A 12,219-nucleotide genomic window follows, 5' to 3' on the forward strand; every position below is an offset into this window, starting at 1 on the left:
GTACTTGCGACAGCAGCCACTGTATCTACATCGTCTTCTACAACACTAAAATGTTTATTTTCATATTTTGAGCCCTTCAAAAACAATTTCTCTCCACTTATTTCTGTGCTGACTCACAGCAGGCGAAGTCATTCTCCAGCCAACAGCTCCTCCTCCAAATCAAACAATAACAGCAGAAAAACAACTTACGAGCTCATCCAGGAGCACATCTTTGTAGCCGTGCTGGAAACATCTTTTCTGAGAATGCCTCCAGCTCACATCCAGATAGCAACACTGCCATCTGGTGTGTCCACACCATCACTGGATGGAGGAACTATTATGTGTTACATATACACAGACGCGCAGATATAATGATGAAGAAATCGTTCTATTAGGCAGGTTTGAAGGAGGGCTTAATAAATGACAAATGGCCGCACTGATTACGTCTCGAATGCCACCAGCACACAGAGCAGCTACAACCAACCAAGCCAAGAAATAAATCCCAGCACCAGTAATCTCCCCTCAGCTTCAGCACTGACTCACTGCAAGGCTTCCCAAGACATTTCTATAGAACAACATTTGCTTTCTGGAGCAACATGTTCAATATCAGCCTGCTGTACAGCGTGAAATTAGCTTTAATCCTGCAGGCTGTGAGTTTTAGATGAAAGTTTAAAGTCGGCTTTTAGTGTTACAGCAGGATGTCAGTTCCCAAATCCCTCACATGTGGCAAAGTCCCTGCAGTCGCTGTTTGCTCCCAAAACCCGCAAATCAGCTTCATGGTGCAAACTTGGACCAATGAATGATGACAGGAGTCTAAATCTCCTGAATTCTCCTTTTGATTCATGTTCAATGGGATCGGCTCTGAGCCCATTACTGTTTGCATGCGTGACAGGCGGGCTGATAGATGAGGTCAGGCAGGAGGCTCCAGGGAAAGAGTTGCAGATGGCATCGTGACATGTAGGCAAAGTAGGAAGTGGAGAGGTGGAGGTATGCTCTGGGGAAAAGAGGAGCAAACGTTTGTAGAAGCAAGAGAAAGCAAGGTGGAGCGGGTGGAGATGGGTTTCAGGACTGATTTGTGTCAGAAGGATGTACAAGATGGAAGTGAGACCTGCTACGATGTGTGGTTTAGAGGTGACAGGAGCTGAAAATGTGTCACTGGGAGCAAATTGGAAATTTGAAATCATCAGAGGGACAGCTCAGCTCGAGTGGTTTGGAGACAAGACTGTTCTCTGGACATGTACAGAGGAGGGAGAGTGAAATCATTGGGCAAATGGGACTGCGAGGCAGGAGGAGAGGAAACCCACAGAGAAGATGTGACAGGGGAGGACCCACAGACAGACAGGGGAGGACCTACAGACAGACAGGGGAGGACCCACAGACAGACAGGGGAGGACCTACAGACAGACAGGGGAGGACCCACAGACAGAGGAGGACCCACAGACAGACAGGGGAGGACCTACAGACAGACAGGGGAGGACCCACAGACAGGGGAGGACCTACAGACAGACAGGGGAGGACCTACAGACAGACAGGGGAGGACCCACAGACAGACAGGGGAGGACCTACAGACAGACAGAGGAGGACCCACAGACAGGGGAGGACCTACAGACAGACAGGGGAGGACCTACAGACAGACAGGGGAGGACCCACAGACAGACAGGGGAGGACCTACAGACAGACAGGGGAGGACCCACAGACAGACAGGGGAGGACCTACAGACAGACAGGGGAGGACCCACAGACAGACAGGGGAGGACCTACAGACAGACAGGGGAGGACCCACAGACAGACAGGGGAGGACCCACAGACAGACAGAGGAGGACCCACAGACAGAGGAGGACCTACAGACAGACAGAGGAGGACCCACAGACAGACAGAGGAGGACCCACAGACAGAGGAGGACCCACAGACAGACAGAGGAGGACCCACAGACAGAGGAGGACCTACAGACAGACAGAGGAGGACCCACAGACAGACAGAGGAGGACCCACAGACAGGGGAGGACCTACAGACAGACAGGGGAGGACCTACAGACAGACAGAGGAGGACCCACAGACAGACAGAGGAGGACCCACAGACAGGGGAGGACCTACAGACAGACAGAGGAGGACCCACAGACAGGGGAGGACCTACAGACAGACAGAGGAGGACCCACAGACAGGGGAGGACCTACAGACAGACAGAGGAGGACCCACAGACAGGGGAGGACCTACAGACAGACAGAGGAGGACCCACAGACAGGGGAGGACCTACAGACAGACAGAGGAGGACCCACAGACAGACAGGGGAGGACCCACAGACAGGGGAGGACCTACAGACAGACAGAGGAGGACCCACAGACAGACAGAGGAGGACCTACAGACAGACAGAGGAGGACCCACAGACAGACAGGGGAGGACCTACAGACAGACAGAGGAGGACCTACAGACAGACAGGGGAGGACCTACAGACAGGGGAGGACCTACAGACAGACAGAGGAGGACCCACAGACAGACAGGGGAGGACCCACAGACAGACAGAGGAGGACCTACAGACAGGGGAGGACCTACAGACAGACAGGGGAGGACCCACAGACAGGGAAGGACCTACAGACAGACAGAGGAGGACCTACAGACAGACAGGGGAGGACCCACAGACAGGGAAGGACCTACAGACAGACAGAGGAGGACCCACAGACAGACAGGGGAGGACCCACAGACAGACAGAGGAGGACCCACAGACAGGGGAGGACCCACAGACAGGGGAGGACCTACAGACAGACAGAGGAGGACCCACAGACAGACAGGGGAGGACCTACAGACAGACAGAGGAGGACCCACAGACAGACAGGGGAGGACCTACAGACAGACAGAGGAGGACCCACAGACAGACAGGGGAGGACCTACAGACAGGGGAGGACCTACAGACAGACAGAGGAGGACCCACAGACAGGGGAGGACCTACAGACAGACAGAGGAGGACCCACAGACAGACAGAGGAGGACCCACAGACAGGGGAGGACCCACAGACAGGGGAGGACCTACAGACAGACAGAGGAGGACCCACAGACAGACAGGGGAGGACCTACAGACAGACAGAGGAGGACCCACAGACAGACAGGGGAGGACCTACAGACAGACAGAGGAGGACCCACAGACAGACAGGGGAGGACCTACAGACAGACAGGGGAGGACCTACAGACAGACAGAGGAGGACCCACAGACAGACAGGGGAGGACCTACAGACAGACAGGGGAGGACCTACAGACAGACAGGGGAGGACCCAAAGACAGGGGAGGACCTACAGACAGACAGAGGAGGACCCACAGACAGACAGGGGAGGACCTACAGACAGACAGAGGAGGACCCACAGACAGACAGGGGAGGACCCACAGACAGGGGAGGACCTACAGACAGACAGAGGAGGACCCACAGACAGGGGAGGACCTACAGACAGACAGAGGAGGACCCACAGACAGACAGAGGAGGACCCACAGACAGACAGGGGAGGACCTACAGACAGACAGAGGAGGACCTACAGACAGACAGGGGAGGACCTACAGACAGACAGAGGAGGCCCCACAGACAGACAGGGGAGGACCCACAGACAGGGAAGGACCTACAGACAGACAGAGGAGGACCTACAGACAGACAGAGGAGGACCCACAGACAGACAGGGGAGGACCCACAGACAGGGAAGGACCTACAGACAGACAGAGGAGGACCTACAGACAGACAGGGGAGGACCCACAGACAGACAGAGGAGGACCCACAGACAGACAGGGGAGGACCCACAGACAGACAGAGGAGGACCTACAGACAGGGGAGGACCTACAGACAGACAGAGGAGGACCCACAGACAGACAGGGGAGGACCCACAGACAGACAGAGGAGGACCTACAGACAGGGGAGGACCTACAGACAGACAGAGGAGGACCTACAGACAGACAGGGGAGGACCCACAGACAGGGAAGGACCTACAGACAGACAGAGGAGGACCTACAGACAGACAGGGGAGGACCCACAGACAGGGAAGGACCTACAGACAGACAGAGGAGGACCCACAGACAGACAGGGGAGGACCCACAGACAGACAGAGGAGGACCCACAGACAGGGGAGGACCCACAGACAGGGGAGGACCTACAGACAGACAGAGGAGGACCTACAGACAGACAGAGGAGGACCCACAGACAGACAGGGGAGGACATCAGGTACAGGGTGAAATCTGCTGCTGTGCCCTAAAGGGAGCCAAAAGAAGCAGATTGATAATGAATGGGAGAGTGTGTCTGAACCTGTTAGTCCACCTAACTTTATCCCAGAAGTCCAAGTCTCATTTCTACCTCAGCTTTTAATCACTGTTTGATGCACAAACTACTCTCTAGTTGTAGTTAGATGATGACGGTTTGGCCTAAAACATGCTCTTTCATAGTTTTAAGCATATTTTAGAAAGCTCTATTACACGGTGGTGCTCTTTACACAGCGACAGGTTAACAGCTGGGACAAAAACAATGGAGTCTTTAGGTGGCAGACAGTCCTCTTTCATCCTATGTTTGATATTCATAGACAGTATTTTCCATGAACGGCTGGGAAATGTCAGAATCTGGCCTCTTCTTTTTATGCAGATTGAATTTGTCCAAAGATGGCCTTCATCCCATACGGTGGTCATCAGTAGACAGATATGAAGTGGCTGGGATGAAAGTCAGGACCTACCAATCAGAGGCCACGGCTGCTGCTGCTACTCAGTGGGAGTAATGGGTTTTTATGCACCTTTAACCAGTTTATTAATCAGCTGGAGAGCTTTTTTTAATAGCTTTTAAATTCATGGAGAGATTTCACAATCGTCACAATGCAAGCGGTGCACGCAAACATGAACTACACTGACACTATGAAACTATAAAATGGTTAGACTGGGCTGTATGAACGTGTGGCTGTGCTGTGGTGATGCACAAATGGAATGAAGCTTGCTCAAAGGTCAAACGCTGCTTTTCTTGCTTTTCTGACATCAGTGCTGGAGCACACTGAACTCAGGAGTGCAGAGCCAGCATGAAACATGTAGCTACTATGATGTCATGTGTTGCTTCTGAACATTTTCACTGTTGCCATCTCGGTTCCTAGAAACAAAGTGGTGGCTGTATAACTGCTTGCTCACTGGCTAATGTGTCTGAGGCGCTCTTGGAGCAGCTCTCCTCAGGACGCTGCCTTCCTCATGTATCCGTGAGTGCTCCATGTTCACACACAGGAGCTACAGAGGACACTCACTAATCATTTCTGTCTCTGTGTTGCTCATAGTGGGAGGAGACCTCTGTGATTATGAGAAGCTTTGTGTTTTGACATGAGTGTTTAGCTTTGGTCTCAGTTGGTTTCCTGATGACCGACAGAGTGATCAGATATTACAGTTGTGGTGGTGTTTGGACCTCTGTGCATCTCTGCCATGGTTCTTGTTGCCATGTGGCAAACCCAGGTACCTGTATGTGTCCTGAATGTCTGCTGTCCTCCCTGCTGCTCTCCTTACATGGTCCAGAGTCTTTTAATATTCTGTGGTTTTCTTTATGTTGGGTTGTTTGTGATTATCCCACGTTTCATGTTCCTATGTTCTGTGTTAAGTTTGCGTGTTTAGAGTTATTGAGTGTGTTTCCTGTTTTATTTTGAAGAGCCGTGTCTCTTGTCAGTGTTTCTCGTTTCGCTTCCCTTGTCTTGTTATGTCCAATCAGTCCCAGCTGTCTCCCTCCTGTCTCCCGTTCCCTGACTGCCCTGTGTGTATTTAAGCCCTGTGTTTTCTCGTGTATGTTGCTGGTTGTGTATCTCCCTGAGTCTCCCTGCATCTCCATTTCAGGTCTGTTGTTGTTACTTTAGGTCATCCTTAGGTCCTGTTTCATGTCCACTGCGTGTCTGTGTGTTTCACCTCCCTAATAACACTCACTGTGAAAGCTGCCTGCATCTTGTGCCCTTCACTAAATTCCACACGCCTCGCCCTGCTAGCTGTGACAGTACAGCCGTTCACAAAAACGTACGCTGCCGGGTTGAATGGGATCCCGATGTTCTCCTGGTGAGGTGGATCAGTGAGTTTGAAAATATATTACAAATATAACAACAAATCTAGAGTTTGGCAGCAGAACTGAAAACATACCCCACGACATCTTTGGATGCTGTCCTTTCTTGGTGCTGTTGGCGCTGCATTAGACTGTTACAATCAAACGTTAACGATATAAAATGCCTCGAGGCGACTGAACTGAATCAGGGAAAAGCTGCACAGAGCACTCATTACACCTGCTCTGCAGCTTATTCAAAAACAGCCTCAGCATCCATCTTCATAAGACTCCACCACTATCAGGAAAAGGATGCATGTTTGCCTGGGTCATAGACACAGGACACAGAACCCTCTTTATCTGATATGGGTGCAAGCTTGGTCAAGCTGCATGGGCCATTCAAAGATATCAAGGCGAATCTTCATAATGCTGGAGTAACGTTTGCCCATCTCTGCGTCACACTCAGTGGTAACAGTCACTGCTTTGACAGCAGCAGCAGCAGCGCTTCACAATCAGAAAGGGAGATCTCTGTGAAGATGCTTAAACCAAAAGCACATTGAAAAGCTGGTTTGGGATGTAGTCTGGTGTCTGATGCTGCACTTCTAATAATGTACCTCTATCTTACAGTGGCTATGCATGATTTATTTTCATGTAGACTCTCCAGCTCCTTATGTAAGATGTTTCAAAGACTGCTTAATTTATTTTTTGTGGAGAATGAAGAAAGTTTAAGTTTAAATTACATTTTTATTATTATGTTTAAGCATACATGAGAGACTTCCTAAGTTAGGTGAAGATACTACAGAAACTACATCATTCATCAAGTTTGCCTCTAAGAAGGACGAGCCTAGGATGCACCTGCGTAACAAAATGTGGTTTTAGTGTCAGAGTTAGGTTTGGGTCGGGTCGGGCATTTCTGATGGTGAGCAGCTACAGAAATCATTATGTCAATAAGATACTAACATGTCCTCAGATATGAAAACGAGTGTGCGTGCACATGTGTGTGTGTGTGTTTATGCTTCATTGATTACACTTGTATCATCTATTTAAAACATAAATACACATCTGTGTATAACACAGTATCCACAACGATATTCAGCTGGAATATCAGACCCAAAGGGGAATTCCTCAAAAACAGCCGTGTCACTAAAGTAAATGTTCTCACAGGGAGATTGATCGCAGACTCTCCTTAATGTAACTGACTCTGCAAAAGCCCCAAACAGACACTGTGTACTCAGAAAATGATCCTCACACTCGGTTCTACGGAGAACGTGGAAAAACTACGGTGAGCTCAAAAGGAACAAAGCAACAGTTAGCGCTTCAGCTAAAAAATTAGCATAGTTTCTAGAGTACAGGACAGGGAACCTGCTAGCTGCTATTTCATCCAAGACATCCTGACGTTACTGTTGCCAAAATATCTTTATAGAAAATTTTCTTTCAGGCTACAAAATCAATTATCAAAATACTCTGTGTCTCCAAAAGATCTTTGCCTAAAAAGATGACACAGGTATCTTATTTATACCATTTCATCTGCCATCTGAAGGTTCATTTCATTCATTTCATTTATTTGTTCATTTTCAGGCACAACAAATACCTATATTGAACATAAAATGCACAAAACAAAAAACAAAAATTGCCTGAAAAAGGAGTGGGACGAAGAAAACTTATTAAATCCCACCCCTATACTCACTCATCAACAAAAAAAACAAACTTCCCGCAGCTACGCCCATCATTGCATACAGACCCATCAACAGCCCCGGGCAGATACAAGCATCTAAACGGCAGCTTGCAACCAACAATTAGAGCCTTCATAACTGAATACAGAATATATAAATTATAAATTGCATTACCACAGGTAACAGGCAGTAATAACTACAAGTAACAAACACACATACATATACATACATATATATCTACACACACATGTACATATATGTACATACATACGCACACTTTTTTTTTTTTTTTTTTGGAATCCATACCAGCAATGGTAAGAGAACAGACATTACAGAGCACACTAAAAGCATCATTGAGTATACTGTGACCAGACCAACTGTTTGTAGAGGAATTTAAATCTATGAATATTTTTGCATTGTTTCAGTTGTAAACTCAGACTGTTCCAGATTTTCACACCACATACAGACACGCAAAAACCTTTACGGGTTGTTCGAGTTCTGGGTAATTTGAATTCTCCAAAGCCTCTCACATTATAAACCTTTTCTCGAATTTCAAATCTAGTTTGTAAATTTGCCGGTAAAAGTTTAGTAAAAGCTTTATACAAAATTATGGATGTATTGTAATTAACCAGATCCTGGAATTTAAGTAACTTTGCCTGAAGAAAGAATTTGTGAGTATGATCTAGATAACCAGCCTTGTGAATAATACGCAGTGCTCGTTTCTGTACTGTGACTAATGGATTAGTTGTATTTTTATATGTATTTCCCCACACTTCCACACAATATGTAAGATATGGAAGAACCAGGGTACAGTACAGAGTACGAAGTGCATCAAGGAATTGTTTCACTTTGTTCAAAACTGCGAGGCTTCTGGAAATTTTGGTTTTTATGTGTCTGACGTGGGGTTTCCATGAAATTTTGTTATCAATTACGACTCCCAAAAATTTGTTTTCACTCACATTATCAGTTGGTACACCTTCAATGATAATTGGTAATTCTATATTATATTTTAAATTACCAAAAAGGTTTGAGTCATAACGATTCTTTCAGAGGTTAAATAAAAACAGTGTTTTCAAATGATTAGATGGAATTACAGCAAACATGAACCAAAGGATTCACTGATGTGCTGCTGGGAGTTTGCTTCTGTTTTAACCAATCCTTCCTTAAACTGCACGATTGTTGCCAAATTTGATGTTTCACGGTTTGGCAGCAAATCTCCAAAAATATAAGAACACATCACATGGTGTGAAATAGTCCTGCTCACAGGTAGCTTCGATATGTCCCCCGGCCAGTTTCAGCTCAAACCCAGTGGTTTGAGTGAGCAGTGAATATACGGGCACGGTTTAGTTAAATGATATAATCTCGTTCTATTGGGTAATAATCACTGTTTCTTATTTTGGACTCTGCTTTTACCTTTTGCAGTGAAAAAGAAATGAGCGTGAGAATTGTTTCTGACACCTTTGGTGATTCTGAGAGTTTGACTTTTAAATATAAGCAGTTTTTTCTGCTATCTTCAAGTTTGCTGCACATTTGCCCATCGAGTACTGAAACATTTCAGAGAAACCAGGAAACCCAGCAGGGCTGACATGCACCAGTCTCTCTGCTCACTCAGATCAGACAGTGGGAGGGTGAGCTGGACACCTCCTGGTCAGACGAGGTCAAATTACGAGGTCAAATCCAGTCTTCCTCATCGTTGACTTAATACGGTGCTGCACAAAGCCGAGTTAGCCAATCGTTTTCCTGGCACTGGGCTTTATGCCGTCCTTCAGCCCACTCCTCCTGGTCACACTCAGCATTAACAGGACTCTGGAAACACTTTGCATTGAGACTGACATCGCTCTCTGTCCATTCATTGCTCATTTTGAAGTTCCCTCAAACTATTCTGATTTAACTCAACTGAAATGAAACATTTGGTGTTTTCTCTCATTACCCACAGCGTGTCCTCAGAGCTCCGGAGCTCTAACATCCTGAGGGAGCTCTGTTGAGCCTCTGCTCCTTAGTATAGAAGGGAGCTGGAGAGGTTTGGGTATCTGATTAGGCTGCCTTCTGAGAGCATTCCTTTGGAGGTTTTCCAGGCATGTGGAGCTAGGAGAAGACCCCGGGGTTGACGCTGGAAGGATTACATATCTCATGGCAATGCCTCTGGATCCGCGAGGAAGAACTTTAAAGTGTTGCTGGGGAGAGTAACCCTGCTTATCTGGCTCAAACATGACCCAAACATCAAGTGAAACAGCTGGCATGAAAACTGTGCACAGAAAAGCCAGAGCTGGACCTCTGCACGCAGATGCATTAGAGGAATCAGTTAATGGTACAAAGTGCACGGTGCACCTGCAATACAACATTTTGTCTTTCTCATAAATATGCAGTTTTAGGCTTTATGAATAGCTGCCTTCCATAAAGACCACGAAGGGTCTGAGTTTCTTTTTTTGATGTTCAGTAATTTATTCTGTGCAAAATCACAACAGTTCACTTTACATTGTAAAGTAAAGAGCGTACAATAAGAGGAATAACCCTGCAGCAGAGCCACGCTCAGGGAGGGCCGGCCAGGGTGGAGGTAAAGGTGGGGAGACAAGACAGAGATTCATAAGAACTAATGATTAAACGCAGTGTGGTGTGTAAACGCATGGCGCTCATCATGGGCAGGTATGAGCAGCCTACACCTGTGACACTGTAATAAAGGGAGGGTTCAGGGTCAGCTGATCCACTCTGAACTGTCTGTTTTATCAGAAAGCTGTTTTCAGCCTGGAGGTAGTGTCTGTCCCTGAATCCAGAGCTGAGAGCTGGTTCCATAGAAGAGACGCTGAAAGCTCAAAGCTCTGCCTCATATTTCACTTTGAAACACTCGCAATCACAAACACACCTGAGGGTGAGAGTGAAGTGCTCTGTCGGGGTGATAGGCTCTAGTCTCAAGATAAGATGGAGCCTGATTACTGAAGAATGTGACGAGAAGGATTTCAAATTTGATGCTGGATTTAACAGGGAGCCAGTGAAGGAATCTGCTCTCTGTCTAGTCCCTGTCAGGACTCTTGCTGCAGCATTTTGGATTAACTGAAGGCTTTTCAGCATCCTGATAATAATGAATTACAGTCGTCCAGCCTGGAAGTTGCTCCGTGTGGTGTCTTTGGGTTCTGCGTGAAGCTGCTGCCATCTGTTGTAAAGGGAACATGTGCACGAACATCGATGCTCCAGCAGCACGTCACGTTTCATTTGTTTACTCCTCAGTTTGTCGGTTGTTCTCCACCAATATCTTTACATTTCTGCCTCCAGTTTAGTCTGAAGTGTCTGCAGAGTTCCTTCATTCTAAAAAAACATGTTTTTTACTCCTTAATGTCACTACTGATTAGACCTCAGCGTTGCATTACAGCAGACAGAATTCTGTGCCTGCTTCCCTTCCCTAGAGTTCATGTTTTCCACCCTCCATTAGTTCAGTGTGACTGCTCCAGGCTGCTGTGCTGTCAATTATTCACACTGTTTTTGTCTCAGTAGCCTGATGCTCTGGCACTGGGCATGCAAGGAGACAACCTCTTTTCAGCCTCCGGCAAGCACCTGACCTCGTCTGTCGGCTCACAGTCAGGTCAGCCAAGAGCTCATTTCTTACTTTTTTAACTCTTGGAGTGCCCTAAGAGCTATTTTCAGTTTTCTTCACATTTAGCTCCCAACTTTTTCAGTTAATGTAATGAGTGGCCCGGCTTATTATACTGCATCTCTGAGAGCCACTGACTGACAACAACTTTTCACATAGAAAATGAATTTATTGTTTTCTTTTGCATCAATCACATGTACACTCAACAAAAATATAAACGCAACACCTTTGTTACTGCTCCCATTCCCCATGGGATGGACGTAGAGACCTAAAATTCATTCCAGATACACAATATAACCATCCCTCCCAAACAGTGGTCACAAATCAGTCCAAATGTGTGGTAGTGGGCACATCTGCTATATTGAGATAATCCATCCCACCTCACAGGTGTGCCACATCAGGATGCTGATCTGACATCATGAGTAGTGCACAGGTGTACCTCAGACTGCCCACAACAAAAGGCCACCCTGGAATGTGCAGTTTTGTCTCACAGCAAAATGCCACAGATGCCACAAGCAATGAGGGAGCGTGCAATTGGCATGCTGACAGCAGGAATGTCAACCAGATCTGTCGCCCGTGCATTGAATGTTCATTTCTCAACCATAAGCCGTCTCCACAGGCGTTTCAGAGAATATGGCAGCACATCCAACCGGCCTCACAACCGCAGACCTCGTGTAACCACACCAGCCCAGGACCTCCACATCCAGCAGGTTCACCTCCAAGATCGTCTGAGACCAGCCACCCAGACAGCTGCTGGAACAATTGGTTTGCACAACCAAACAATTTCTGCACAAACTGTCAGAAACCGTCTCAGGGACGCTCAACTGCATGCCCGTCGTCCTCATCGGGGTCTTGACCTGACTCCAGCTCGTCGCCGTAACAGACTTGTGTGGGCAAATGCTCACATTCGATGGCGTCTGGCACGTCGGAGAGGTGTGCGCTTCACGGATGAATCATGGTTCACATTGTTCAGGGCAGAT

Source organism: Astatotilapia calliptera, chromosome 16 (genome assembly GCF_964374335.1).
Source record: "Astatotilapia calliptera chromosome 16, fAstCal68.1, whole genome shotgun sequence".
In the NCBI taxonomy this organism is placed as follows: domain Eukaryota; kingdom Metazoa; phylum Chordata; class Actinopteri; order Cichliformes; family Cichlidae; genus Astatotilapia; species Astatotilapia calliptera.